This window comes from Cavia porcellus, unplaced genomic scaffold (genome assembly GCF_034190915.1).
Source record: "Cavia porcellus strain 051 isolate PalLab524CR breed Dunkin Hartley unplaced genomic scaffold, mCavPor4.1 scaffold_1, whole genome shotgun sequence".
NCBI lineage: Eukaryota > Metazoa > Chordata > Mammalia > Rodentia > Caviidae > Cavia > Cavia porcellus.
The window spans coordinates 220,715,011-220,723,302 of record NW_026947484.1 but is presented as its reverse complement, the minus strand read 5'-3'; positions in this window follow the sequence as shown (position 1 = coordinate 220,723,302).

Genomic DNA, 8,292 nt, shown 5'->3' with positions numbered 1-8,292 from the left:
TGCTGCATTGGATATCAAGCCTTAATATATGAGTCCTTGTTGAGGGACATTCCCTACTTAAACCATAAAAGCTTCAGTTTTATGGAGTTTTAATTATTAGAAATTTTCAGATCTGCTTTATTTTAGAATTAACTAGTCTGTTCCCCTGAGTTATAAAGATAGCTCCAACTATTCTGGAAAAACTGCAGAATATCTAGGACTCAGAGCATCAGTGTAGCATATGGGTAAGTGGACAAGGCAAGTATAGCAAAGATACCCTCCCAAAGGAACAATGCAAATAATGTATGACTCTCCCGTGTGACAAGGCAGGTAAAAATCTCTGCCCTGTGGAGTCATCCGATGACTTTGTTCCTTCTTTTTCTTTGTTGTCTTGTTTGTTTTTAAATGGTGAAGGGTGACTTCATTTCCATGAGTCGGCCTGATTTCCTGGCACCGTGTGCTCATGCAGGCTCACTGAATAAGCCAAGACAATAAGCAGAGGGGAAAAGCTTTCTTTGAAAATGAGATAGGAAACTTGTAAACAGCTGTTCTGCTTTTATTCCCTGGCCAAAATTAATCACATGGTTGTCCCTTTCAGTAAGGAATGTTAGAAAATTTAAAAGTAGCTGGGTAGCTACTGTCCTGCTAAAATCCAGGGAAAGAAGTGATCTTTTACTAAAAATATATATAATATATATAATAAAAGTATATTCATATGAAAGTATAAAAAGTCCAGTCACAATACAAATTCCAAACATAACATAGTTACGTCTCTATATATCCGTAGGTCTAGCTAAAGTTGTCTGTCTTTCATCAATTCTAATTTGTATATCTTACATTATAGCATCTCTGAAATTAGAATGTGTCTTAACAATTAAAGATATCTTACCCTCTCTCTCAGTAAGGAAGCAGCACTGGTGTGGTTATCACTGACTGAGGGTTCAAGAACTTAATCATTAAAAGAATAAACTTTCACAAAGGACATATATTTAAAGGCCCTCTGAGGTATAACTATGGTTGTTAATTTTGCTTTGTAATATTATATTGACGCTTCAAGAATATTGAAAATACTTTACTATCAAAAATTATAGAATGAGTGTCATGTTCCAGAAGAAAATTCCTGAGAAAAGAGAGAAATGCTTAAAAGAAATACTATGTTGCCATAATCTGACAGAATAGAGAACAATACTACATGGAAAAAAATATAAATTTCCATGACTCTGAATTGAAAAATGAATTATAAGAGTTTGGCTTTGAATGCAAACACATAAAACTCTCCAATTTATTAGCATAGTCTTTTTTATATATGTATAAGACTAATACATGATAAAACTCTATTCTAAACTCCAATATAACTCTAAATGGTTTAAAAGCTTTGAAACTGTCAAGAATATTTCAGACTTAGAAATAGACAAAGAGATGATGAGATGATTAGACGCTGTGCCAGCTTTGATTTTCTATTTAGTTGTCTAATTTACAATTTTGTAGGGAAGAGTCTAGTTTGCAGATTTAGGTCCTAGAGAAACGCAAGTAATTTTTGTCCTGTGACATGGAGAAGCTTAATGATTATGTCTGTAGCCTTGTCTGACTTAACAAGTATTGTGTTTTATTTAAATTCAGCCCAGCAATCCATTACATTGCCTCTTAAGTACACTTTAGATTGGCTTTAACATATTTGTTGCCTCATTAATTAATAAATTGAATGAACTCTTCAACATGTGCTTACTTAAAATTTACATGATCATTTTGTTCTTTGTACTTGGGAAACCTATCCTTTAACAAGTCATAGGTCAATTGGCAGCATTTCTTTACCAGTACTTGTATATAAATAATAAAATGACACAACTGATGGCAGCTAGATTTGATGGGTTGTGGTATCACTGGAAAATCAACTCACATCTCATCAGAGAGCAAGATGCAAAAATCAGTGCAAGCAAATCACAAGTGCTGAGGGCATCCTCATCCCAAAATATTTTAACAAAGACTAGTCTAGAAATACTGCAGTAGGCATTTGTCATTATTTCCCATGCTCAAGTTCAGAAATGGATTTGTACATTTGGGGAACTTCCTGCCTATGACACCTTATGGCACAGTGAGCTGCTTCCCTGCCCTACAGAAGCTGACCATAGGAGACTCTGGCTGCTTGTCTTGCTTGAAGTTGGAAAGCAGGTAAGATTACATAGCACACTAACCTACGCTGTTAACTACAAACTGGTGCCTTAAGGAAGCAGGACCTGCAGAGAATCCTCTAGGATCTGTGACAGTAGGCAGTACATAGGCCTACTGTTCTAGAGTTTTTTTCCTTTTTCTTTACATATTCCGTCTTAGCAACCTCAATAGATGCTCTCTGAAGGCTGATGGCGCAGGTCAATGGTGTTGCATTTGAAATGACTCCTTGGTTTCAGTGAGAATATTAGGACCCCCAAGTTTCTGGCCTTGGGATTATTTGAAGTTGCTTGGAGCCCAGAATGTCACTGGAGGCCCCTAGTCAAAGGGTAAGGATTTATTTGGTCATGGAATAAATGAAATTTTTAGCCATGCCTATCCCATAGTAAGCCTGGCAGTAAAGTATAGGGTGATACTGGTTCCTTAGGGTGTAATTGGAATACATGTGCTTAGAATCCTGCAGAATTCCTGCATTAGCACCTTGACCTATGGGTAAGAGTAACTTCAAAGAAGAAGTCAATGCATAAATCCATATGAAATTGTAAATTCAAAGGAAGAGTACACCTTTTGGAGAGTGCACCCTTTTCCCCTTGGGGAAATTGCATGAGCTAACTTGGTTCTGGTCTTCCTGATGATGCTCAGACCACTGAGTACTGCATCCTTTTGAAAAATTCTTGTTTTGCTTAAGTGAACTTGGGCCAGTTTTACATGAAGTGCTTTGATACAAGCATATATGATGATTTTTCCAATGAATTATATAATTAAAGCTAAAAATGCTAATTAAAAAAGAAGTTTCAGTCTTGGCGGTTTGACTATTTATCAAAGGCAGGTGACTGCATTTTGGAAAGAGACCACAAGCTCCCGTGATAGAATAGCCATGGGCTTCAGCAAGAGCTCAGCATTTTTCTGAGTGGCCAAGAGACTGTGGTTGGACAATGCTGGCATATTTTACTGATTCAAACAAAGTGTGCACACCTATTTTTGGACAATAGGCAAAAGCCCCGAGGTTTGGTTGAAATAAGAATGCTATGTTATTATGGAACAGGGATCTGGGGAGACATAAACCCAAAATCTCTAGGGTTTCTCTACTATGAACACATAATTGAGCTTTACACTGCCATTCTTGGAAAAGTAATAGCTGGATTCTAATAGAAAAATAGTTCTAGGAAGAGTAGATATTTGGAAAATATAATTTGCAAAGAGAATAGCAAGCATATATTTAGAGGGCCATAAAACCCTCTGTAAAATAAATGCAGCTTAATAAAAAAAGGAAGCAAGATTGAATTACACTAACAGAATTAAGATAAAGTCTCTTGCTGCAGAAATGACAGAGCCGACTTATGAAAACATTGTTTATATAATATTAATTTATGTATTCCTGGGTAGGAACAACAAATAAATTAGATGATTTGTTTATTTATTTATTGACTTGTGGGCTTGTTTTAAACCAGAAGTACCAGCAACTACGGATGTCTTTCATAGTCAAGTGTTCACCCAACTGTGTCTTCAGCACCTGTCTGTTCCAGGCTCAAGGAAAGCTTGGCAAATCCTGGGATATGAAAAACACGGTACATTTGGGCAACTCAAAACAGCTGTGGGAGTGCAGAGACCATAAAGGGCTACAGAAAAGGAGAGACCAGATTATAGTTCTTCTAAGTTTCATGAGAGAAGCTTGACATTATACCACAGGAAAAGGAGAGATGCTGAAATGCTTTCAGTGAGACATGAATATGTGTTTTAGAAAGAGCATAGAGGCTGTTAGGAGAATGAATCAATGAGCCAACGGCAGAAATACCCGTCTTAGGCAGGAAGTATTGCAGCAGCTTAGAGGAATGAATGGGGTTCTACAGAGATTTAGAAAATGAAATTAACCGAAGTTGATTTTGGCAGGTGTGTGCATGTGGTCAGTGGAGGTGTGAGTTCAGGCTCTGACGTGGCCAGTAAGATGGCTAGTGGTACCAATGTCAACAACATTGTGCAAAGCAGAACTGGAGTAGTGTGAATGATAAATTCAGCAACAAGTGTGTTCAGTTCCAAGTGCTTGCCACACACGCGATTTAAGATAGCCAAGGTATTGTTAAGTCCATGAATCACAGAGGAGCAATCTAAGCTAAAGACAAGGGTTTGAAATTATCAGTGTCTTTCGATGGGTGGCTGAAGCCAAGGGGTGGTGAAGGCCTAAGAAAAACACATAGAAGAGAAGGTCAGGGAAACAAGCATGACGGCTTGGACAGGAACAACAAAGAAGACTGAGAATCGATAGATTAAGTCAGGATCAGGAGTATCATGGAGAATGGGAAAGAGAGCTTCAGGAGAACAGGGACCAGGTAAGCTACAGACTAAGAAGTAAACAACACATTGAACAATGGGGCTCTTTTCTGCAGGGTTGTTGCTTGGGAAGAGTTGGGTTATAATAAGACAGTTTTCCTTTTCATGTATTTTCTCCTCCTCCACCTCCTTTCTCTTTCTCTTCCTTTCTTTCCCTACCCCCCCTCCTCATTCTTCTCTGACCTCTCCAACTCTTACACCAATGGGAAGTACAATAATACAATGGCACTTTTCTTATCCTATGGTTGCCTTCTAGGAGCACTTTCTTTAATGTAGTCAAGTCAGTTTCTCATCCAAGTTTGCCTTCTCTACCTTCTGTAGCTGGCTGTTCAAGAACGAGCCTTGAGAAGGAGCAGCAGAGCTCCTGAATAGTGGCAGAATGGATAAGGAAGAGGAGTCTCTTGCAGCACTGCAAATGTGCAGCTTAGCATGTTAGAGGGATTCAAACATCAGGTGCTGAAGGAAAAAGATTGAGTGCTGATCAGAGGAAGAAAAGGTGAAAGGAAATAGAAGGAAAGCAGATCTGATGAAGAGCCAGAGACTAAATATATACACAAAGAAGACAAACGTTCTGAAGTGTAGATTTTGAAAGCAGGAGGGAAGTTAAGCTTTGAGGATCTAAAGCAAAAAAAAGGCTTGAGCAGTAGGTGGCAGGTGGCAGGTGGCAGGTGGCAGCCATGACTGGGTAACGCCAGGGTCTCAGGGGCTTTTGCTCCCTGGGTTTACTAACTAAATTTCCTCTCCTGTATCCTCTCTTTGACCTTTTAAATTTGGACTGCCTTCTACCTCATTGCTACTTACCTGTTTGCAAATTTGCTCAACAAATATCTGTTGAATATTCTCTACACTTGAGTACTAAGTATCCAGAATGGAAAGACAGCATCCCTGCCCCAAGCTATTTTATGGGAGAAATCTGGGGACTTCTAAAGACGCTTTTGTGCTCACGATGATGTGTGTGAGAGGGGAATCAGGTCTGAGTCCTGCGTGGCTCCTAAGGAGGACGCTGAAATCTTCCTGGATCATTAGTGATGCTCTCTGAGGAACAAACATGTATGGATTCTTCTTCGCAGTTTAAGGTACCCCTTATTTTGAGAAGCCTCTGTGTGGCTCCTACCCAGAAGAATACTCTTCCTCTGTGTGGCGCTGTCTCTTACTGAGCCTTGGGAGATGCTGCCTTTTGGAGTTTTTCACATTAATTTTTGGATGTCTTCTTCAAAGCCTCCCTGGTATTTTGTTCCAATTCTCTGTAAATAGGCTGCAAATTCTGAATTTGATGTTCTCTTTTCTCTACTTACTTCTTAGACTATTTCATTTCATAAATTCACTACTCACTGCCATACAGTAAACAGTTCATCTCTTTGTCTGTTTCTCATTTCAGGAAAAAATAAATAAAAAGGAATTTTAACTTTCTTGCCTCTGGCCAAACCTAATGACACCTACGATAAAGTACTTACTAGGGAATGATAAATGAAATAATGTCACTTTATAAACCAGGATAACATTCTTCCAGGAATGAATTTATGCATTTGTAGACATCAAGAATCTGGCTCTTATGACTTCAAAAATTAAACATCCAAGCCTACTGATAATGGGAATTTTAAGTTAGTGGAGATAGTATTCTGGGAAACAAACCAGTGCAGTTAGAACACAAAATGGATTTACTAAGTGTTTTAAAGGGTGTACTACAGGCATTGTTATAAATGAGCTGAGACAAAAATCCACTGTGAATCCACTCACTCTACTGCTTTGTTTTTTAGAAGACTTTGTTACAAAGGATGTGAAATAAAAATGTCAAAAAAGGAAAGCAAGGAATGTCTTCACCTCAGAATAGAGTTTAAAAAGATTAATCTATTAAAGACAAAGAATATATCCATTCATTTAAAATGTATTATTTGTGATAAGTTTGTAGGTATAATTTCACTGTGAAAACTGATGTCTGGAATTAATCAAGTCAGTACCTATGCATTTCTCTCCCCCACCCCAGGAACATGAAATTGGATGATCAAAATGACAAGCAATATCAAATTAGTGAAGGTTCTTTGAATCATCAAAGGAGGGTGATTTTAAATGTGCAGATGATGTTCAAGTGGTCTAAGTCTCAACTGTGGTGCAATATGAGCGTGACACTGAGATGAGTATGAAACATATTGTCATAGGTAGATGCTATGAAAGCCGCACCCCAGAAGTACTGTCATGGCACTCAAAGGGCACAGATGACACAAGGGTATGAATAACAGGAGGCGGCAGTCACAGAGCGCCATTTGGGATTGGTGATTGTGTTTCCTTGGGGAGGAACTGCAGTCCAGGGATTGAGTCAGGGATTCCCATACTTGGGAAAGCTAGAGGCCAGAGGCAGCTGGAGTGAAGTGTGTTTCTGCTGCAGTGCTTCTCAGGAGTAATGGTAGTCTTCCCATGGACCATCTGTGGGTCATACAGAGAGAGGTGAGATCAAGCTGTATGAATCTCTAATAGGCAGCTTTCAAAGATAATCCTCCAGGATGGCTCATTCCTGTTACTGATGCTCTCGTGTAATCTGTACCACGTGAGAGAGGCTGGACCTCATGATTTATGCTTAACGAGATGCATATGATAAATGTGACAGGATATCTCTTTCATGATTCAGTTACAAAAGACTGTGGCTGCTGGGCATGGTGGCACAGGCCTGTAATCCCAGTACTTGGGAGGCTGAGAGAGGAGGATCATTGCAAATTTGAAGCCAGGCTGCATTACATAAGCAAGGTCAAGGCCAGCTTGCATTGTATAGTGAGACTCTACCTCAACAAACAAACAAACAAATAAAAGAATGTGGTATCTTTCTGGCTTTGCTCTCTGTTCCCTTCTCTGTACATGGTTGGATGAAACAAGCTGCGGTGGTGGAGAGACTCACATGGCAGAGAGGGTGGCCTCTAGTCAAAAGCCAGAGAGGAGCAAAGATGTCCACATCTCTCTACAATAAGCTGTATTTTGATGACAACTATGTGAGTGAATTGGGAGGAAGTTCCTGCTCGGCTGAGCCTTGAGGTGACTGTGGCTCCAGCCTTGTGACAGACCATGAAGCAGAGAACTCAAATAAGCCAGGTTGGACTGAACTCATTCCTGACTATAGAAACTGCGCGGTAATAAATGTTTGTTGTTTAAGCCATAAATTCTCAGGGTGTTTGTTACATACTAATAACTAACTAATATAACTCTTATCCAAAAGGATAACTTGGGGAAATGAAGAGACTCCAACAGTAAAAGTCTATGCAGAGCAGACTGGAAGACAAGTATAAAAGAGTGGGGAACCGCAGCCAGAGAGACAAACAGCACTTATTCAAGGAATCCCCACAAGGGACACTCCTGTGAGCCTTAGGAACGCCCATAAAAGATCCTGCAAAAGATCCTAAAATGCCCAGAGCTCAGAGCATACTGGATTCAGAGAGAATAAAGCCATCAACAAGAAATAACTTCTCCTGGGCCTGCCTTATTCTTCTTTTATCCCTTCCACAGCCCCAGAGGGACAGAGATCCTGCGACCAAAGGTGAAGAAACATAGAAGTGGGACCTTGATGGCAGCCTCACCCCCTGGCCCTTCAGAGTTCCTGTTTGAAGCAAGTTTTGGATGGGGAAGGGAAGATTTTACCCTAACTTGAGGTTCAATATGTATTAACTAATATTTTAGGCTCCACAATTTCTGTTTTTGAATTAAGCCTCTGTTTTGTGACTTAAAGATGTCAGAAAAGTCAGCACTTTTTTCTGGGCCAGAGAAGATCACCCTCACTGAGCATGTATTTAAAATAAAATTGTGGGGGTTGGGGATTTAGCTCAGTGGCATAATTGC